At 34.2% G+C, this 24210-nt stretch overlaps 1 protein-coding gene across 4 annotated transcripts in view; it reads right to left on the bottom strand.

The window, feature by feature from the left end:
* The window catches only part of TENM4 (teneurin transmembrane protein 4), a 1547070-nt gene that overhangs the window by 1170214 nt on the left and 352646 nt on the right, over positions 1-24210 (bottom strand). The window contains exon 4 of one of the 4 annotated variants that reach the window (XM_085592892.1): positions 3820-3885. The exons of the other annotated variants lie outside the window; for them this stretch is intronic. The gene's annotated coding sequence lies outside the window, so the exon portion shown is untranslated. The remainder of the gene's footprint in view (positions 1-3819; positions 3886-24210) is intronic. 4 annotated transcript variants of the gene reach the window in all.

Consider the following 24210-nt stretch of genomic DNA (forward strand, 5'->3'; position numbering starts at 1 on the left):
AAAGCTAACTCATTCTGTATTATAAGCAAACATAGCTGAAGAAATTTAATATTTGTGAATACAAATTGTGAGCAGTATTTACCAACACACAGCTGAAAAACTTTAGTTATTCCTTACTTAAATTGAGATGAACGTAAAAGGAAAATTCTAGCCTTATATTTGTAATTTCAGCAGGCTATATACCTACAAATGGATGAGCAAATGTTAAAAAAATGAAATGACACAAATGAAGAGGCTGTAATGACTTGGTTTGTAGGGGCACACTACTCATTCACATTTCACAATAGCTTTAAACTTAAATATCAGGTACCACATTCCTTTCACACCAAGCTCAGCATAAGGTGCAAAACACCAGCTTTTTGCTTGGTCAAGCAGCTCACTTGATCACTGCTGTCACTACATTTTATATGATCTGCATTATTCACTATATTTTTAAAATAAATAAGAATGCAAAAATAGCATTTGGATTATATTTGCTTTTGCTTTTTATATCTTTAGAACCTCAAATGATCAATATACTCTTAAAGTGTTTTGGTGGCTTAGAAAAAGGGAAAATTAAGACCCTGAGAAAAGACCTGAATTCCCCTGAGCAAAGTTAGTCAGCTTCAACCAGGTCACAAGGAATTTGGTGTGCTCAGCCCTCAGCTTCAGCACTGTTGATACAGCCAGATCCTGAGAACATCATCTTCCTTCCAGACCTGCAGCCCTGGGAATAAAGGGAAGGAGTGCAGTCATGGCATGCAGAATTCACATAAGTGTGTGAATAATTCAGATATTTTAACCATGCCACCTAGAAATTCCATCCTCAGTTCCAAATCACCCATTGGATACATATTTTTGTTCTTTCAGGCACTCAGTTTGTAGAAATACAAATCCCACTGGGACTGAAAAATAATGCTGGAATAATGGGTTCATTTATTTTTCTTTTCTGTGTGTTAGAACAATTGGAACTCATTGGCACTCCAGTGAAATACATATGCATCTCAAAACAGCGTCTGTGGAAAACAAATTAAAAACTAAATAAGCCGGAGAGTGAAACAGGAATCAGATAGATTTGGAAAGCAGAAAGGAATGATGATGAATTGCATGCAGCTTTTCCCTCACAAAACCAGGCATGGGGTTTGACTGACAGCCAAACACACTCATTATGTTTCAGTAGATCCTCATGACTTAAGATCATGTGTTGTTTTAAAAATCAGCAAGTTTGTATCTGATTAGCAACACACATTGATCAGTGCACAAAAAGGGCAGGTGTGGTGACGCTTCCAGCACCTAAAAATCACTGTGATTTTTCTCACTGCTCTTGGAATTCAAAATCTGGTTTAATGAATACAAATCCTGAGTTTGTATCCAGATGACTATTCCTCTGTTGCTCAGAGTAGTTAAAACCCAAGTTTCAGCTAATACATGTAAGGGGAATGTTCATGTGCCAGAGATTTTAAAACTTAATCCTTTCTAGAAACATCATGTTATAAACTTCTCAGAGTCATTGAACTCTGAAAAAAATCTCTAGTGATTTATCTAACATATGTTCATAGATTTTATAAGGAACTTCCTGGAAGTAGAGAACAAGCTTTTGAAACTAGTTAACTAGTTGTTTGCTGATAGTTTTGGGATTTTTTGCTTGTTCTGTTTTATGCTGTTGATAATTTTAATCTACTGAATAAAAAAATATACAGCCTCATTATAATCTAAATTAAAAAATATGTGGAAGGTAATTGGATTGGCACTACATTTGCACAACAGTTTCTTTACACTAAAATCCCAGAATAAATTATTTCCCCCTTTTTTTTTTTTTTTTTTTTTTTTTTTTTTTTCTGTAATAGATTATTCTTTGATAAGAAATCTGGAATGTTACTTAGTGGCAGAATGCCTTATTTGTGATTTGTGAACTGCCTGGAACTAGAGTATTCTGCTTCTCCAGTACAATATTATCTTCCTCCTAGAAGTCTAAAAACCAGCTATTTATGTAATGAACAGGTATCCAAAATACCCATTCAATCTAATGTATGGCTTATTTGTTTTTAATCCAGTAGCCTATTGAACAAGATGTTTGTGCCTTTATCACTGTACAAGTGATGTTTATTCTAAATCTAAATAGCTTGAATCTACATTTGGCACTACTTGATACGACATTCTGGATAAGGTAGCTTGTACTTCTTTCCTTAAGAGTATCAAAATTCAATATAACTTGAGATAGATAACAAATGTGCAGATATGAAAATGGTGATGCCTAGATTTCAGTAGCTCTTTTTTTTTTTTTTTTTTTTTTTCCTGTGGAGTGTTCATTTTTCCTGAAAATCACAGGGTACTCTCATTTGAGCTAAAGCACTTTTTCACTGAAATAATTTTCTGTTCCACAAAATTTCAAACAACTAAAAATACAAGTATTTTATTTTCTAAGGAGAATCCCTAATAGCAAAAAGAAAACAACCCCCATTTTGTTTACTTCTGTCTTTGGAATCCAATGTTATAAATACTATCAGGTTCAAGACTTCGAATAATGATTTTTTGGTCCAGGACTGTGTTTCCTTGGGAGTTTGATATGTTTGAAAAGCACAAAGGATACTTTGAACATCAGGAAGTCCATAGAAAAACTTCTATTATATCTGTTGCAATATATAGCATACACAGGTATCTCGTACAGCTAATATTGATTTCCAGGCATTATTGTCTTTATGAAGAGTTGATAGTAAATTTACTCTCCTTGTCTGGTGCTGAAAAGCTGTTGGAACAAAAAAGACCAACTGCAGATGAATCTTTTTAATTAATTGGAGTGGTGAACAAAGTCTGCTATTGCCTATCTTGCTGTTAAGTCAAGTCTTGGATATTTGCTTGGAAGGCTATTTTACAAGAAAAACTGGAAAGAAAGGAATTTCACTTACATTCATTACAAGTTTTTATCACATCATTATAGTAATTTTGATTCTGATTTGATGTGAAATTAAATAAAAACTCTTGCTCCTCTAAAGGAAAAATTTTATTTTCATAAAAGGTTGAGTTATTGATACTAGCCTAAAAAAAAAAATAGAAATAGCACCTCTTCCCAGCTCTCTTCAATTCTAGACTCTCTAGACTTGGAGCAAATTAAGCTGATCAATATATTAAATCCAGTTTGTATTTGAAACCTAATGCAAGAGATGCTCACAACAACCACAGTGAAGGAAATTATTTTATAAACACAAATGTATAGGTACCTATCCTTTATCAAAACATTTCATCCAAAACGTAAATCCAATCTAAGAAATAGGACTTCTGAGTTCAAAAAGCTAATTAATTTTTGTATTCATAACTGTACAGAGGCCCCAAAGGAACCATGTATTTCTAAGCGTGCTGGGGGATGGCAGGTGATAGTTTTCACCACTGTTATCAGCTGTGATCTGCAATACTGACAGACAATTTCTGCAGGTCATTTTCCCCTTTTCCTAATTAGTTAAGCTTTGTGAAATGATCTTTTTCTTTAAGAAATCAAGGGGTATTTTTTAGAAAAAAACAGGTCTACATTTTAGAAGCTGAAGGAAAATCACAACAGAAAACACAGCACAAAGTAATTCTTGATGTATCACATAGAATTGTCCTCAGAAATCTTTCAGAGTGAAGAAATAAAAAAAAAAAAAAAACAAACCAAAGATTGGGAAAAAAGAGAACAAGGAGATAGGAAAAGTTTAGTAGAGGCAGAATGTCCTTCTCGGGGAGATGAAACATATCCTCATCTATCAACCCTCTGATCAGCTTTACTTTTCTTCCCCATTTCCCCAGGGGGAAGTAGGAGATTTGCTCTGCTAAAGCCAGCATGTTTCACTGATAAGTAATGCTTACCTTGCCAGGGTCTTGCTGCTTACTGTTCTCCCTGCTTTAACAGTGCAGCTGTCTATTCTGCTGTCACTGCAGGAAAACAATATTTTGGCTAAATTATTTTGATGTCCTGGTTTAGTCACCTTACAATTAGTAAGCAAAATAAAAATTACCAATGACGTTAATTTTCTTGTTACCATGTCAATGCAGAAGTAAGTAATCTCTTTTTAAGTCACGTATTTCTTGCAGTTACAAAAGTCTTGCCTGTTTCTTGTTACCAGAAGAGCTAAATGCAATGCTACACACTGGCACAATTTTTAAATTTCTTTCTATCACAGCAAATAAATGTAGCTTATGTGAGAGAACAGAGAGGGCAACATCCAATACTTTAAGCTGATTCTTTCTCTTAATACACCAAGTATGTAATCTGAATGCACCTTCCAAAGCTCTAAAAAGACAGAGACATTTTTTCTGATTTTATTTTTAAATTTGGTATGTGGGTGTGGGTGTGGGTGTGTGTGCATGTCTAATACTTATACATGTATTTCATAATTTAAAAAGAAATATTTAAAAATAAACTTTTTTATTTTTCTTTGTGAAAGCTCTGTCCTGGCAATAGCAGCATGCAGCACTTATCCCCATACATGTTTGTGCTTTATTTCCAGTCAAAGACACAGGTTACACATTAAAATTTATTGTAACATCATTACATTTTACCATGGGCAAGGACTGCAAATTATGCTGAAATATAAAATAAGCTTTTATTTGTCTTTTAATGAGCATGATAATTGATAATAATTAAAGTGCCACAAACTTGTCTCATGTGAGGCAATAATGATAATAATAAAGTCCAAGCTATCAAGAAAGGATGCATGAAAGGACTATGTTTTTAAGAAGAAGCAAAGCTAATAATGGTTTTCTGGGTTTTTTTAACTTCCTTGAGCTGTAGTTCCTTTGTTAAGTTGAGATGAAGAAGAGATGTAGAAGTTAATGAGTTTTTAGACAGAGATGCTCAAACTCAGCCTTGCTGCTGGCCAAACGTGGGGACATGGACCTGTGGCAGCCTCCCCTCTGTCGGGATGCTGGATTCAGTAGCTCCCCACAATCTGCTTTACTTTTGGTGGTCTGCTGGTTTTTTTGAAGTTTTGACCACAGCAGGGTTTTCAAAGCCTCCTGCACCCTGACTTGCTGGGAGCTACGTGCTCAATGCAGCTTGGGGAAAAACACCTTCAGTATTTACAAACAACAGGGCAGCTAAGAAAGGGTCTGGTTCCAAAGCTTCCATAGCACAACCTTCCCCTAAGGAATTCCTTCCTAGCAGCAACTTTAAGATCTGTAGCCTTTTCATCTGAATTTCCAGGAAATATTTGATCCTTAGATATTAAATTATTTTAATTGAATTATAAATGTGCATGGTTAAGACATCTATACATTTGTTGGGGAAAAAAAGAATACTAATAAAACCAAATTTTAAATAATTTATCTAGAGAAATAGAAATTGGAATTCAGTGAAAAATTCAATAGGAAAACATTACCAAGTGAATACAAGTTCATTTCAAAAATAAATAATTTTATAGGAGCTCTTTATTTTTTATTAAAAATATGCTTTGTTATGAAGATTGAAATAAATCTAAAGAGTCATGATTTTTGCCTATTTGTGAGGAGTACAAAAAAGCCTTAAATATGTTGGATTTTGATGTTTTATTCCAAGCAGTACTCTTGTAACGAAGTATGTATCTTACTTTATGGGATGTTATTTGAAATAGTTAAATTTATTGAAATTATACATTTGAGCAAAATCTTTGTAGGAATAGTCTGTGTCTCAGCACTTCTCTCCAAACTGAAACCATGTATGCATGTAAAACTATATAAAAAATGCAAATATTGAAGTGTTCTTTCAGGTCTTTGACACCTGCACACACATTTTTTACATACACAGGTTCAGTAAGGCTTTTATAATTTTCCTTGTATAAACTATTTTACTTGTCCCTTTAAAAACAGGAAGATAGATAATCTCAGCCCTCTAGAGATTTCTGTCTAAATTCAAGTGTTATAACTCAGAAGGCAGGAGATAATATGTGAAAATAAAAGTAAACAGTATTGGTAAGGAAGTGAGTTTTGGATGACTTCTCCTGTTAGAAACTACATTTTAAATTATAGAATCATAGAACAGACAAGGTTGGGAATGACCTCAAAAGCTTATTTGGTCAAAATTTTGGGGCTAAGTCAGACTAGATGAGATTACATAGCACCTATTTGTTTAATTCAAACCATTTTCTTTCTTTCTAGGAGGGCTAAAATTATTCAAGGACAATTCTGAGATCAACAGATGTTCTGGAATAATTCACTACTCTGGAATAATTTAGTATTCTGGATATTTCTTCATACAGCTTATGCATTAAGAATGAAACTAGAAAATTTGAAAATGAAAGACTGCAGAGTCTAAAAAGTCTACATTATTTGAACCACCACCAGGATATTGACTCAAAAACTGGTTTTATTATTTGCAAAGATGTTCAATTTCACCAATAACAAAAGTTCCCAGAAGTCATATTCAGGTGTTTTGGGCCAATAAATGATTTTATTAAATTTTAAATAACAATTTCCTGCCATGTTATTGTATTAATTATTCCTTGAAGTGTTGTGCTTCTTAGAGCTCTAGAGAACTGCCATACATTTCATTAAAGCTGCAGTGTAATTCGTCTTAAAATATTTAAGATTAATAAAAGCATCCTTGGCAATGAAAATGATTGAAAATTAAAAAATAATTTGAATGGTGTTGGATGTGAACAGTGATGAAAGTGAACATGGATGAAAGACTGGAAAAAGGAAAAAAAACAAAGAATGCTTAAATGGCAGTATTATTTCTGAAAAGTTTATGTGGCAGTGCATTTTATCAGTTTGTATTAAGCTGTGTCTTGTTTGATCCAAATAAAAAATCATTCAGCACCAGGAACTGTCTTAAATGACCTACATGGGTTTTGTATTCAGATTTTGTGTAACTTCATGCCTTAGTAATGAACAGGGGCATAAATATCACTGGAATTCGCCTGACAGCATTATACTCTCTTCCATTTAGCAGTGAGGGCACCTTTGCAAACTTATATTTGAAGAAGATAATGGTGTTGTTGCACCCAGTGAAGACAGGGAGGTACTTGTGACCCTGGGTAGATTTTAGGCAAAATACCACATGATTTTGTAAAGTGGGGCTGAACACACAGTGCAAGCAAATGAAGCTCATGTTCCCATAAAAGTTTCAACTGGACTTATAATTACTTATTAGTAAAAAAATATTTAATATATTTAATGTATTTAGTATATTTATTATATATTAATATTAAGCATAATTTATTATCTTTAACATATTAATAATATAGTAAGCTTACCTGATTTTACCTCGCAACGAGTTGATCACCAAATCAAAGCTGTTCATGTAAAAACCTTTTATCTTAAGTAGATATCATATGCCCCTTCAGAGAGTGATTTGTCCCATCATGAGATGTGCATTCTACACAACAGGAGTGATGCACCCACAGCAGGAGTTAATTTGTTTCTATTGACTCAAGTGTGAATTTCTAGCACATGGCAGCATGCTGTGCTTAATAATAGATATACTTGTTATTATACCAAAGAAAATAATGTACATTTAGTGATTTAATAATGTACCTAGGGGTATGTTCTATTTCTAAAGCACATTTCTCAAAGGAGAAAAGGATGGCTAATTTAAATAAGCAGTTACTCTAGATATTTCTTTCAAATTGCTTCTATGCCTTAAAAATAAATAAAAAATAAATTTAACCTACCTCCACCAAACTTATCTATCTCACAGTATTCTGTCTTGATAATTTTACCTAATTATTCTAAGGAAATTTCTTTTTCTCTCTAGAGGACAAGAGTCTGACCAATGTTGCAGGACAAATTTTTCTATATTCTCTCCAGGCTTAACAAAATGCTTCTTTACTTTCAAATATTTGGTCCTTTTATTTTGTTGGGGTTTTTTCCCCCCTTAGGAATGAAAAAACAATGTATGGATTAACAAAAAAAGAGGAAAATATATATTATTTTATCTTGGTGGGTCACATCAGAGATAGAGAATACGACTAGATCCTCATTTAAAAATGCTTAAGAATTTAATGCACTAATCATTTAATGAGAAACGCATAAACATTTCTTGAACAACATAATCCACTTGCTTATTTCAGAAATTGAAAATACGTAGTAAGTATGGGCTATAATCACAATGCAAAATATTTAGAGCAAGTTGTACTCCATCTGAGTTCTTTGACAGCCACACATAAATAAGCACCAGTTAAATTCAGAGGCAGGGTTTAACAGTGCTGCCATTGGAGATGGGCAAAAAAGCTGGACTGAGTCACCAAACCCAGAGCAGTTCCCTGCCCAAGCAGGAAGGATATATCAAACATTAAATTGCTCATTTGATTCCAGCCAGGTTTCAGATTTGTTTGACTTAGAACATTTTCAGGTGAACCTTTTCTGAACTGTTTATTCTTCTCAAGGAAAATCACCCTCAGAGCAGCCCAGAATGCCCCTGCTAAAGGGAAATGAGGATTTTTTTTCCAATATGAGAAAAAGAGCAGCCATGTCTCCAGCCTTTCCTCCCCATCCTGGGAATCAAAGCAATCATTTTCTATATTAATATTGCTATCAGCACAGCACAAGGCATCCAGCTTCCCCTTTCCACCTCTCCCAGCTTTCTAGTTTCTTGTCTGAACAATCTTCATAATTTTCAAATTTTCCTGTTAGTGGATTCAATGTTCCAATAACTATTACTTTACAATGCAACACAGCGTTTTTCCATTCACTGGATTTTCTTCATTTTCTGAGGGGAAAAAATAGTCCTTCATTAAATATCTATTCATCTATGTTCATGGTGAAATGCAACATTATCCCATGAAGAATCTGTACTAAGTATTTATTTATTTGTTTAACTATTTTTTAGAGAGAAAAAGAGGAGATGATTGGGTGATTAAAAGGGATTAAATTGCAGGATTTTTGAAAGGAAGGTTTAATATATCATTATTACTAACCATTAAATGGACATCCTATAGCACCAATGTAATATTTATATATTAAGATGACATACTTTTGAATAGAAATTTAGGATTCCATTAAAAATCATACATAAATATTATTTTTTAAGCTTTTGAAAACCCAAAAGTTCAAAACAAGATGTCAGGCTTTTTCTGGTATTATTTTTAATCCATAAACCCCATTCCTGAACATTAAAAGCTTTCATGTCATAAAACAGATTATATAAAATATTGTAGAGTTTTGCACTAATTTTTCATTTTCTTGCTGTTCTTTGTGAGGAAGAATAAAGACAATCATTCTAACATCAGGAAAAATGTTTGTTTTGCTATGGTGTCAAGGATGTTATTTTTTGCCTGAGGCTGCCTCACCACCAGATGATAGAAGAAATCAGGAGTGATGGTGACAGAAGAAAGAACCTACCTTTTTCAGGACATATTTAGAATCGCTGTCATTAAAGAGGAGACAACAGAAATTTTGAAGAATATTTCTATTCAGTAATTAGTTGTAGTAGCTATTACTCAACCACTGATATAGAAATAAAGATCCAAATGCTTTATGCAATCATTTGATTCAGCCTTATGGCATTGTGGCTAATGTCTTGATGTGTGGGATGTGAATCGTAGCAGACACTGGAGATATGTGGGCAGGAGCAAGGAGGAGCCAGGCTACGCCTGAAATAAGCAAAAAGCCATCAGAATTAGCTCTAAGGATATTCTGATTTTGTGGAAACACTACAATAAACGAGTTGATTATATAGATATATAGATAAAGCTAGGAAAAAAAGAAACACTGTATTCTTATATTGAAGTCTTTTGGAGCATCACCCTGTAACCAGCTCAGTTTGGTGTAGTAATAATGTTTGCTACATTTAGATAAGACTTAAAATATCTAGTCCTCAAGAAGAATACAGTGGTAATAAAGAAGTAAAGTTATGTTCTTAAAGGCAATTAAAGATCATGATAGAATGTTGCAATTTTGCAAAAAAAATATTTATGAAGAGGAAAACAAACACTAAAGTTTCAGACATAATGAGATTTTTAATATTATTGTAGGAAGTTTCTTTACAGAAGGCATCTTAAGATCACTTTCCTAATTCCAAAAGCTTTTTTTAAAATCTGCATCCTAGGTCGGCACTAAGCTATTTCACTAAATGTTAAGAGAATTTATATAGACAAAAAATCTCATGTCAGTTGAAATCATACTTCTAGATGTTGTAAAAACATGAAATGCTTTCATAATATGTACTCCGTTGTTTTGGAGTGAAGGCAAACCTGCATGACAAATTATACATGTAATCTTATATGCAGGGTCACCTGGCTGTGATCTAGGTTGGGGGGACTAATAAGCACCCTAGTAAAAAAGACCACGAGTCAAGAGGGAGATTTGCATCTCTCCTTTCCATATTTTTTCAGATTTTTTTTGTCTTCCCTCCCCCTTTCCACAAATGCACTCAGGGATATCAGCCTGCATTTGTTTTTAAGTCAGCATAAAAAAGAAAATAATAACAAGGAGGAGAGAATGGGAAAAAAGGTCAGGGAAATTACAAAATGCTAATATATCTTAAAAATCTGTTGTTAACTGCATGAAATAGCAATTACAGTCTTTGCATCCTAATATGTTGGCTTTTATTTGTTGTTTAAAAATGTAGTTGATTGATTCACATAGTTAAAAATAAACTTTTCCTAGTACTGTTAGAGAAATTAATGCTAAATGACACAAATTATTACTAAAATAAAATGTACTTTGTATTAACATGATAATGAAATTTCTGAATGTAGTGAACATTGGGAAATGTTGCATATAGAAGGAGAATCTTAAAACCTTTCTGGGTTTACTTGTGTGTGTGTGTTTATGTGAATGTGTGTGTATGTGTCCGCAAAAATAAGTATTTTGCTATAATTTTCAGAATATGAATTGGAATACTCTGGCTCTCTGTGTCTGACTCTTCAAAATAGTGTTCCAATAAGAATTAAATTAAAGAGGAAATAAAAAAAATATAATTTAAGAAATGGACTGATTCCTACTGCATAAGGCAAGAACTTTCGAAGTCTTTCTGGAGTTGGGATCACCATTCATGTCAGACATGAGAGGAAACAGATGTATCTCTAAACCTCACTTCTTTTTCTTACTCCTCCTTATTTTATTTTTTTCATCTACTTTTCCCCCATTTTCCCATTTTTTCCATTTTTTGCTTTTGCCCTTTTCATTTTTCTTATTTTTATCCTTTTCCTTGTTTCCCTTTCTCTTTTTCTTTCTTTCTTTTTATTTATCTTTTTTTTTCTTTTTCTAAAGCTGCATATACTTTTATATCCAAAAGCATGCTACTTACACCTGAATGTGTTTACAGACTTTTATCAGACATTTCTCTCTATACAGAGGAGAATAGAAGAAAAAAATTTCTTTATGAGGATCATATAATAGTCAGTAACTGAATAACTTTTCTGTTTTTAAGATTATGACTTTATTTATTATCTTAAACCACAACTAAGGAGAATAAATTAACCTAAATTGTCATCACTGAGGTTATTCTTGTTAGCCACTGAATAATGTTTTGGCCGCATATATAACAAATGGGAAGACACTGATTTTTCCATATAAGACTAACAATAAAATCCTCTTGTTTTGAGCTTCTCCCAGGTATAAAATCTCTGCTGAACACAATTGGGTAGTTCAATTTGCCTCTGGGTTTTCCTCATGTCCCTTTTCCTTCAGAAGCATGAGTTGGTACATGCAAAGAAGTGGTTCACCTTCATCTAAGTTAATTGAGTAAGATCTAGTAAATTGAATTTTCTTAAAAAAACAGCGTTAAAATAGTTACTGGGTAAGTTAATGAATGCTTAGTATATATAGTATAGATATGAAAGAGAAAGCAAATGAAGGTTGACATAGAAACTCAATATTTCTAATGCAAAATGTTCTAAGATTGCTTTTACTGTACTTTCATCAATCCTTTCAGGAGAGATTACACAATTTAACAGATGTGCAAAAGGGTACCACTTTTTCTGATGGCATCCAAAAATGAATCTTCATAAGCAGATGTGTTTCAAGACATTTGTTTCCTCTGCAAATGCTGCAATATTTTACTCAGATTTGGATTTACTAAAGGTCTATTTAGCCAGGTTAACCTTACACCTTTTTTTCTGTAAAGTGCTTCACTATTTTTTTAGGCTAGAGGACAAAAGTAATATTTCATCTGCCTAGAATTTATGACAATAACTGAAATAAAAATGCAAAATGTAGACTTCTGTTATTATAAGGTTGGGGAGAAATTAAAGAAACAAGAAAATATAGTGTACTGGGCTGGAAAGAACTTATTGGAATACCTCAAAAACCAGTTTGAAAACAACCTAATTTAGTATTTGTAATCATGGCATGACCTAAAGTAGTTTAATAGTCATATTCACAAATGATGCAAAGTGGGAGGGCATCACCAATGCAGAGAAGGGGGACCATTGTGCAAAATTAATTGTAAAGCCTGGAATAAGAGAAATGGGGTGAAAATTTGCAGTATAAATAGCAAGGTCATTTCAATAGAAAATGATGTAGAGAACACAATGTTGAGTGAAAAAATTGAGATCTGGAATATAATGTAGTATTGTGATTACTCACATTTAGAATAAGTTAAAATTATCTAGAGTAACTACAGGAAGAGACTACAGCTTAGATAGAAGAAAGATTAAAATGTAGAAAATGGAAAAACGAGTAATAAAATAGAGGGTTCTGATTGTAAGTAATGCCTTGTCACATAAACAAATGTGTGAGGGGAATAAACAATAGAGATGAAAAAAAAAAAAAACCAAATCCCTGTTTTCCTTAAAGGCCAAGAAAAAGATTTGGCACAGAAAAAAATGGATGTAAGCAGTCTGAATAAATTTAGGATGGAAATTAGAAGACCTCAAACCATCAAGGCAAAAATTCTTGGGAGATCTTTTCAATAGTACATGAGGAGAGACACAAATATCATCAACTTGCCAAAAAAATTTCCTGATGCAGATAATTGGTTTATTACAGCACAATGTGATCATCTGACTCAACAAAGGAAAGGACTCATATTGCCTTAGTTGGTGATTGTTGGAGTTCTTGGGTTTGTATAGCATCAAATTAATTTTCATTCCATAGCCATTATCTACAAAGAAGGGATAAGTTAATGATTTGATAATAGTTTCTTACAGAATTTTTTCTATATATATATAGACATGTGTATATATATATATATATATATATATATATACATATGTATATAGACATATGTGTATATATATATATATGTACACATATACATCTATATATATCTGTGTTAAAATGTCACATAATATCACTTTTTTTTTAAAACTAGAAAATTATTAAACTATAGAAAAACTATATAAGCAAGAGTACAGCTTCAAAAAAATGTATGGAAACAAATTCATATTATTCCTATGGGTTTAAGGGATTGACATTGAGCTAACTCTTACTGCGGTTTCTTCATGGCTCTCTCCAAAATTACTCAATTTAAAATACAATCTTATAAAACACTACCCATAAAATCTGTTTCAAGGACTGAAATACAGCTTTCACACTTCTTCCTGGAACCAGTGGAAACTTGTTCACTATGTTTGTCTTTTTCTGCTTATTGAATTTATAAGATTGACCTTAAGAGAAAATGCTCAGATACATGAAGTAACGTCAACAGGTTTGATTCTCTAATAAGGCAAGTAAGGAATAAATCTCCATTATAAGAAAGATGGAGCCTGGAAAATGTCTCAAATCCAACAACTGACCACCATAGACATGGAAGGAAGGATCTAGGATAAATTACTGAAAATCAACGAAGTTAAATACCTTAATCCTGCTGCTGTTACATGTCTCAAGTTGGCTTTTATTGTCAGAGACCCCAGGCAACAGGATCACTTTTTTTGTCAAGAAAGAAGGCTGTCAGATGTGTGAACAAAGCATTGAATAAGAGGTGTTGGTAAGGCAGGGCCTCCACTGGGTCGTAGAGCCAACATGCTCCCCGGAAATGAAGGAGTCATAATTGACCAGTTAATACACAGGAAGCAAGACACAGTCCCAAGTACAAATAATTTAACATTATTTTAAGAAAATATATGCTTGGCTACACTAAACTTTCGTGACACCTATAAGCTGGGGTCAGTTAGTTCTGATTCCGGGAATGTGGTGACTTTGGTCTTCCTCCCAGTTTTGGTGATGCTTTTCCCCCTGTTCTTTCTTCCTCCTTCATGAGGACACTAACAGTTAAATCAGCATGTATGAAAATAAATTGCTGAATGAATCTGGACTAAAATTAACCATCTCTGAGTGTGTTGTGTGTGTGTGTTTAACTGGGATCGGTTTCCAAAAGAACATTATAAAACCTAATTTTTCAACTGTTTGCCAACTTCTGGCAAATGAAATTGCTTCTGAACTACTGAGCTATGTTATATTTGCAGTTCCAGTGTCCAATTTCTTCCAGGAGCAGTTAATTTATGAAAAAAATTCAAATTAATGTAGGTTTCTTTACACTGTGTCTAACCAAATTAATTTATTTAACCTAAAACCTTTCTTGAAAAGTGGCTGAAAATCAAATTTTTGGGAATTAACTGCCAACTGTTTGAACACAGTGCTTCCAGTTCTGAGTCTTAAAACTTTGCAGCATTTGAGGTTAAGATATGGTGTCAATATGCACAACAATGAATAAATTTTAAAATTTAATTTTTAATGTTATGTTATGATGGTATCTGCTGGGGGGTACCAGCCAGGACCTCATTAAAGTTCTACTGAACTTTATCAATTAAATCAAATGTTTTATCAACAAACTCTGCAATTGTTTGGTGCGCAAGTTCAACTGGATGGACTGTATATCAGCTGTTTTTCAGAATGACAGAAATAGCAATGGATCATCTGGAGTGCTTATTATTTAGTACTAATGAATGATTGTTTGGAGAGGGAAGAAAAATCAATTATGACAGCTGTGAGAGCTGTTGCCCCTGTTCCATTATTCCAAAAATAAATAGCAAAGCTGCCTGCTAAGGTAGGAAATCAGCTAGCATTCCCAGTGAGACACAAAAGTTATAGGCAAAGAAGCAACTCCAACTTGTGTTTACTGCACATAAATGATGACAGGGCCCCAAGGTAGAAGCAGAAGTCCTTGAACTACTGAGAAAACCCAATACTTTTTCCTGCTTGTATTGCAAGTGCTCAACATGCTTTTTCTCCCCAGACAGTTAGATTTTTCCTTGAGCATCAACTGGGTTTGTGGGTTTTTTTTTGGAAAACCTTCATGCCTGATCCAAGATGAACAGTGGCTGAGAGGAGATGATGGGTGAAAGACCCTCATATTTGGACAGTTAAGAGATTAAGGGACAATACAGTTTAAAAAACAACAAGAAAAAACGCAATCTAAATTTAAAAAAAACCCATTAAATTAAAAAAAAAAATGAGCAGAAAGGCACACATTGGGTAGTTTATAGAAAGCCCATACAGGACTATTCTCACTCAAAAACTAGGTAATGTGTCATTTCAGAGGAACTCTATTCAACTAAAAAAGCTAAAAGCCAAATGAGAAATACAACCTCAGAAAACATAGTATGCAGCATGTTGGAGTCCTTCTAAAAAGACAGCAATTAGTGCAAACTTTAAGATTCCAAGGGATTTTTATGCTTATCAATATGCATGCAGGTAGCTAGATAGTTCTGGAATTAGACACAGATACCACAGTCATCTGACATCTCAGCTGAATTCTGCTTGTATTAAATTGATTGCCAAGGAAGAGCCCAGTTTCTCTCCAGTTCTCAGGACAGAGGGAGCCCTCATTCACTTTCTGAGATCAGAAGGAAATGTGACAATGAAGCCCTGGAGTTGGATTGTGCCAAAACTCACCGAGGAGTGCTGAGAGCCAGTTCCCTCCTCATTGCTTTCTCAATCTCATCCCTTATGGAGCAGACCCAGGGCACTATCTACTGTCCTGCTTGATGGCAGCATGCTGTGGCCTGTGTTTCACTCTGCTTTCTCTCTCCCACAAGTGCAGAGGAAGAGGATGAAGATGGAAAGGATGGATTGGGTGTGCAAGCCACTTGTGCACAGTTTTCTTCTGGGTATAATGATAGACACACATGAACTTGTTTTAAAAGCAGAATATACAGGTGTAGGCAGAACCCTGACAGACTGATTCAACAGCAATCTTCCTCTAAATTTCAATAGATATTGATCAGGGTCTGAATATAATGTGCAGACACAAAAAAGCAAATTGCCACAAACATTTCATCTTCAGGATACCTAACTTGACAGTTGTCCACTGACAAATGACAAAGAAATAAGACAGGGAAGAGACTGTATGTTAAAAAATAAGTTTAAAAATTTCATCAAATTAAGCAAGTTTAGTTCTTTGTTCTTTAATCTAGTGACAAGCTGCTAAAACATAAGTTGTACTAATGTGTCATAAAACTAGACACATATTGAAGGAGACTAAACTTTCTATTATCTGAAACTCCCTTGGTAACGGAACATGATTACTAGAGACAGTTGCTAATATGAATTTATCTGGGAACTAAAACCTTTGATTACCAATTGAAATTAGTGTTTTAGTTTAGTGTAATTCTATATGACAGCACAGTCAAAGGGATATCTCTACTGTAGTCAAAGGCAGCAGGAAAGGATATTGATTTAGCTATGGAACTTTTGGAGGGAGCTATTACAAACTTTAACAAACACAGTATATAAGTTAATGCTGGAAAATTAATTACAGAGTACAAAAACTGATAGTGCTCTTATGAGAGCAACCTCTTCAGAAGATGAAATGAACATCCAACAACTGCCAAATCTGGAGCTACCTGTCTTTCTGGAAAACTAACCTTCTTGGCAAATGACAGATTATTTGGGGGCTACACAGGTATAATCTAGCCTCATTATTCTTAGGCACAGCAGAAGGTGATAACTACCTCTGTATAAGCAACAAAAGTTGTTACAAAACAAGAAAGTTGAGTCTACGACTGGCCATCAGTCACAGAAATCTTTTTTTTTTTTTTTTTGTGGATAATTCCATGGTATAAAACTACCTAATAATGATGTAAGATGCAAAACCATTTAGTGATTAGAGTACTTAATTTCTTCTACAGGAGACCAGTAGGGACTATGTTGTCTATAGTAAAACAAAATAATTGATCTTGGATCATTCTGGTGGCCATAAATTGTGAGTGCCCTTTTGCAGAGCCCTGTCACAGTTTACTATAGAAGTCCAATGACAGTCCAGCCGGAGAATTGGACAAGCATGGGAGAATATATAATGAAACGTCATAGCCAAAACCACCCCTCATTTTACAGGACTGCTGAGCGCACCATTGGTTAGATTCAAAGATTTATAATTAATAATCAAGGAAAACTGCAGATCACTTAAAAGCCTTCAGTTCCAGATAGGATGAAAGATCAAGCTCCTTCTTCAATAATTGTGTTGCTGCAAAATTTCTCAGAAGTAAATTGTCATGCTATGACAAGCTATGGATAGGTTTCTGAGGAGCTACAATTTTCTCAGACAAATATAATTATAGTACATATAGTACATATAGTACATATAGTCCAGGTTTTCTTACTGCAAATAAAAAGTAATGGTCTTCTAAACTTAATATTGTCTAAATCCGATCCATGAACTGAACATTTAATTTAATGTAAATTTTAAAAAATCTAGTGTAATAATTCAAAGCAGTTTTTCATTTTCAGTCAAATCAAAAGTTTTGCCCAACACAAACCAGTCTGTATTACTTTTGGTGTCTTAATGTTTGCATTAAAAAATGCCTATTTGTCCAGATTTGAAAAATAAATTATATTTAAGATATAACAAACTGAAACATTGAAAATATTAAATGACAGTAGCATTGTAAAATAAGATAGCCTCCTTTGCTCTTCATCTGCTCATTGGAATTAGGTGGAAGTACAGACATTACTTTTTCCAGTGAATAAAACAAGTGGACAACAACTTTGAGGTGTTTATAAATTTTGTAAACATGTCATGTGTCTTGTAACGTGGTTTATTATTACTGTATGTCTCAATAGTCTGACCAGAAAAATATCCAAAGTTAATGCATTTCAGCATGGTTCCTATTCCCAGCTCCTTATCTAGGGTGAGCTTTGGAGGCTGAAATCCCATCTAACTTTAGAGACCTGATTGATTTACTGTCATGGAGACACATTCACCTTAAGTCAGTAACACAACAGAAGGATGCAGGAATATCCTTATGATTGGGTCTCAAACAAGCCACCTGCCCTCAAGATAAAAAGGTGTAGGTAGAACACAAGGATTCAAAACTCTAGCCAGATGTCTTTGGGGGAGAAAAGGGTTTTAAGGAAGGGTAAAGCCATGGCCTGAAAAAACTAATTGTCATTAGTTCTCACTATTGTATTGAGGTTTATGCTATCTGAAGCATTTAATATATGCAGTTTCTGGGAGGGAATGTTAGCAAGAGAACATTCTGATTATATTAAAAAATAAAGAAATAAATAAATAGACACCAAAGTGGGGGGAAAAGCAAAAACCCAAACAAACAAACAAAACCACACAAAAATTGAAAGATTTCTGCTTTTGCTGTATAAGAAAAAGCTCAACATATTAATCTGAAAGAATTAACATACAGAAGGAAATTTAGGAGTAGAATATTTACATTTAGAAGAAGTAAGAGAAATAAAGTGTTGCCAACTGTTGAAAGAGAACTGATCCAACAGTGAAATGTGGAAAAGGATATTTGAAAACAAGAGCTTAAAAGAAAATTTTATTGAGAAGCAGAAATGCCCTAAAGCACCTGTCAATAAAGGTGTATTCGTGGTACACCCTTTGTGGGTCTGCCTCTTTAAAAAACACATGGAATTTTTGGTAGATATTATACAAAATATTGCATGCTCGCACAGTAAGCTTAAACAAGATGTAAGTCTTCACCCTCCTGTTTGCTGAAGTCAGGTAAGCATTTCTTGAACAACATTAAACCTTGAACAATTTCCCATGCTCAAAATCCCTTGGGCTGGCAGAAACAAGATGTTAGGAAAACAATTTCAAACCATAAATATTCATTTATGGATATATACGGCATATATTAGAGTGTAACATACTGGCTAAGCATTTCATTTCTATCACAAAAACATTAATGAGGGTTTGAGGTTCACCAAAGTATCATTATTAGAGGTTGGCCTTGGAAGTATCTAAAATTGTTTGGTGTCAGCACAGTTTGATTCCATAGCCATCTCATCAGAACAGTGGATGCTAAGAGTTGATGCACACATCTAAGCTAACAAATCACATTACAAGGCTTATTGCTTTATTATCCATTTACTAAATCATGATCCTTCTCCTATGTTCAAGGTAAACCCTGACATGATATCTTACATATAATTATGGTATATAAATGATAAAACTCTTCATCAGCTAGGTCGCTGAAGCCTGATTGCTTCTGCTTACTTAATGAGACCTTTAATACAGGCAACAAAGCAGTAGGTGTAAATATACATTCTAAGGGAAGAATGTTTTTCCACATATTTTAATGCACAGTTCCCAAGGGTTTTTGTTACACTTTTTCTCTGACAAATATTCAGTAGGCATAGGCAAAATAGAGATAGGTAGATTTTTTTCAATAATTCATCTGAAATTTGCAAATTTGATTTCTTATCTAAAATTAAGTGCAAGACAAAAGTCAGTATACAATTCAAATGTTCTAAATGAACGGGTTGGCTACAAGAATAATGTGAAGATAGCTGTGGAGATATAAAACTATAGGGCCTGAAGATAAGCCTCATACTTTCTTTTTCAGCCTTCTTAGATAGTGGAAGCCCATTTGTCCCTGAACCTGAACCACACATCATGGTAAAACTTCTTTTCTAGAACATTGCCCAGTCACAAAACAGTAAGTTCAATGTTTTATTTAAAATTGCCTTTGCAGTCTTGGGGAAGTCATAATTCTCCAAAGGATAATCAGAAAAATCTGAGTTTTTAAGGAATTATATAAGTTTTCCCACTCTAACAGCAAGAAAATCTCTTGCATATGATATCTTCAAACTCTGAACTATTTGCATGATCCTTCTGAAAACTGCAGAAATCCAGGGCATAGTGTATCTAATTTGGATGTGGGAGGGTTGAGAATGATCCTGAAGTCCAGAGTTATCACTGTTTGAGTTGCTCAGTCACTTGTGCACAGGGAGTGGACAGAGTTACTGTTTAGACAAACCTGCACAAGATCGTGCATGTGATATTTTTCCCTGGAAGTCTTTCTGCAGAGAAAATTTACAATTTAACATTTAAATAGCATGTATGATTGATTTGCTCAAATACTCTTTTTATTTTTTTCCTCCATCCATAGACAATTAAAATTTACTCTCTGTAATGTGTAGTGATGACCAACTCATATTAGTTTAATAAAGGAGAGGAGAGGAGAGGAGAGGAGAGGAGAGGAGAGGAGAGGAGAGGAGAGGAGAGGAGAGGAGAGGAGAGGAGAGGAGAGGAGAGGAGAGGAGAGGAGAGGAGAGGAGAGGAGAGGAGAGGAGAGGAGAGGAGAGGAGAGGAGAGGAGAGGAGAGGAGAGGAGAGGAGAGGAGAGGAGAGGAGAGGAGAGGAGAGGAGAGGAGAGGAGAGGAGAGGAGAGGAGAGGAGAGGAGAGGAGAGGAGAGGAGAGGAGAGGAGAGGAGAGGAGAGGAGAGGAGAGGAGAGGAGAGGAGAGGAGAGGAGAGGAGAGGAGAGGAGAGGAGAGGAGAGGAGAGGAGAGGAGAGGAGAGGAGAGGAGAGGAGAGGAGAGGAGAGGAGAGGAGAGGAGAGGAGAGGAGAGGAGGAGCATTAGTTCACAATCTATATCAAACTTTTCTTCCTTTTTTTATTCCTAAAAAACAGCAGAAGGATCAAGTGTCACAAGCTTCCAAGAATACTGTCATGATTGATAGGTGTATAAGTTGATAACTGTCAATCTTAATGAGGACATAGCAAGATTGCTGGGTTTCATAGCTAAATTTTCTCTCCCTGTAGTCAATAAACACCATCCTAACAATGCTTTCAGATCTACATAAGAGAAAATTAACAATCTGTGAAAGTGCATTTCTTTCAGGATTAATACTGGAAATCTGAATGACACTATGGTACCATTAGAATGCTGAAAAAATTACAAATGTAAATAATTTTCTGTCTCTGACAACAGCAAGAGAGCTCCAATTTTTTTAAAAAAGAGAGGCTGTGGACAAGCCTATGGTTTTTACCTTTTTTTTTTTTTTTTTTTTTTTTTTGGTGATTTTTTTAATTGGAGGAGTGACGAGGCAGTTGTGAAGCTTCACCCATATCTTCTGCTATTTTAACCTTGATGCAGTTTAACCCTGGTCAGGAGAACAAACCCCTGGACATATCTGTAAGGAAGCACCAATTCTCACTTCCCTAACAATATAATCCATCACATAATCATCGTGTTTCCAGAGAGAGTGTTTCAAACACAACTCAGTCCAGTTTGAAACATTTTGAAACAATGAGAATTCCTCGGAATGAAGTCTTCACCAGCTAATAATTTTCTCAGTGTGTACAATTCTCCAAGCACTCCAACTGCATTTTCTTATCTGTCTCATGTCCCTTAAACTCAGTCTAATAAGCAGTGCTGTTCTGACGTGAAATATTTCCCATCATGGGATCTCAAAGAACTTAAACAAATATTAACTAGATTGTAAGACCTCAGAAAAGCTCAATTTAAATACAATGATTGAGTGAGATGAATGGATAAGAGAGTTTTAATGGGGACTCACAAGAAAATAGTTCTAGAAAAAATACTGGAAACAGCAAACAAGCATCAATTTTTAAAATAAATTTTTTCTTTTAGGGAATTTTGATAAAAATACTGAGTTTGCAAAGAGTGGATGCTTGAAATTTTGAGAATTTCATGTAAGTGTGTTTTCGTGGGAAAAAGTAATTGATATAAAATGTAATTTATATAAAATTTGAGCTTGAAATAGTCCCAGTGAACTTGAGGTTTGGTGCATCTCCAAACATGGGAAGACTATGAGTGCGTTATAGAGTCTGAGACACCAAACTTTTTTTAGCTAAGAATATTCATCTACAGAGGAAGGTTTGAAGGAGGAAAAAATTTTTCTTCTGTCTTTGGACATGGTGATAACAGCTTGAACATGACAGCAGTCAATATAGATGTGTTGGAAGACTAATAAATATCCTCTTTTTTCTCATTACTTCTGGAATGGTCTTCCCAGCATTCATAACTCCAGCAGACAATAGTCCAAGCTCTCTGAGATGATAGTCCAACTCTTTATGGAATTATCTAATCCCTCAGATTACCTGGTTAGGTTTCAGGAGATAAAAATCTTAGCACTAACACTTATTTAAAAAAAAAAAATCTCTATAATGAGTTTCAGTGTTTCAGCTAATATCTTTCTCTTTATTAATTTTGGCTTTTCTGATATAATTTCAATTCTATGTAAAGCACTAATTACAGATTAGAAAATAAAATTAGTGAGCTGTTTTGCTTCTACAGATAAAGTTTAGATGTCACCCATCCCTTCTCCTTTACTTCTCCTAGATGCCCAAAGAGAGAACAAGGCAGAGTATTCAGCAGATGACGATGCATTGGAGGCAATTTCCTGCTCATCAGTTTCCACCTCACAGGATATTAAAATGACACCTAATTAGGCTCATTTCAAAGATATTACAGTGTTACCAGTTTTGCTTGTTATTTCTATTTCTTCACCTTTTGCTGCACCTCAGACTGGTGCTGATTATTCCACAGATCTCATAATCCTTCTTTGGCATATATGTTTTTTAATTTCTGAAGTCCATCTATTCCCAGAAGTGTTTCCATTGTGTTCTGCAGACTCCAAATCAGTTTTCATTATCAAATTCTAATCTGATTTCCAAAGGTTAATCTGCATGATATTGATTAAAACAGGTACAATAGAGAATGAATCAGATCCTAAATTATTCTTCCTCTAGCAAGTGTTCAAACTTGCACACACATTTAAGAGTCAGTAATAAAATTTCTGAGGAAAAGAAAAACATGCCTGTTAACAGGATTTCTAAATGCAGTCTTAGAAAGGACCAGAGTATATGTTTCTTATTGAAAAAGCAATATTTCTTCTCCATTAGTAATCAGGATATTTACTAGAGAGAAACTACTAAATGTTTTCAATTTAAGCACTTCAAATATCTCCATTGAACAATCATAAATTTTCTGACAAACAAAAATCTCCGAATCTGTGCTGTTGAATTTTAATGTGTAGTGTGACAATACTGAAAGATCTGAGAGAACACTGATGTCATGGCAGTATCTAAGAAAAAGATAAATAAAGATTAATAGTTTAATTTGGTTTCAATATAATCTTATGTATAATCATATAAAACAATGTGGTATGTCAACAGCAAAAAATCACATTGATAATGAAATCAAAATTGCATAAGTGCATCCATTTTTAAAGGAGGTTACACACTGTCACACAGTATTTTTTCCTTTTATAAAAGTGAAAGTTTGATCTGTATAAAAATGTTGCAGAGACTTATAGGATATTTGAATAAAGTTTAATATAAAAAAATAACATAAATAACAAAATATAAAATAAAGTGGAACAAATCATTAGATTTCAGAATGTCAATTAAAATGGGGAGCCATAAGGCAGTGAGAATTCTTTAAGTAGGTTATCTTAGAGGTTGGGCTCAGCTTTGTGTATTCATTAAATTTAGAAATTGTCTGCAATAAAAGAGAAAATAATGGTTAAAAAATTTGTAGATGAAAAGTAATTAAAGCATGGCAAGTGGGTCTTATTTCAATGTAGTGCACTTGTAAGGTGTATGGAAAATTAATTGTTTATGAGCAATTAATATTAGTCACATTCTCAAACTAATCAAGATCCCAGCATCCTCATATGTAGGGAGTGCAAACAGTCAATAGAATTAGAAAAAAAAAGTAGACTTTGTATAATTTGCTAAATTCTGTGATATAAATGAGTGAGATAAGCATTTAAAAAGGTCTGAGAAAAAAAAAAAAAGAAAACCACAAACCAGAACACATACAACCCTATGGACTGGTGAACACACAATGAGAAACTAAAAAGCTTAATTTAATAGCTAAACTCTATCTACCTAGCACTGTGTCATCTGCTAACAAACCTCTACAATAAAGAGGTTTCCGACACCTGATTATTCTTTTATGGAAGCCTAGAATGGTTTGGGTTGGAAGGAACCTTCAAGATAATGTCATTCCAAACTCTCCCACAGGGGCAGGGGCACCTTCTACTAGACCAGGTTTCTTAAATCCTCATCAAGCCCAGCCTTGAGCACTTCCAGGGATGGAGCTGCCACAGCTTCTCTGGGCAATTTATTCAAGTGCCTCACCAGCCTCAATGTAAGGAATTTCTTTCTAATATCAAATCAACTCTGTTT

The sequence above is a fragment of the Lonchura striata genome, chromosome 1 (assembly GCF_050655825.1).
Source record: "Lonchura striata isolate lonStrDom1 chromosome 1, ASM5065582v1, whole genome shotgun sequence".
NCBI lineage: Eukaryota > Metazoa > Chordata > Aves > Passeriformes > Estrildidae > Lonchura > Lonchura striata.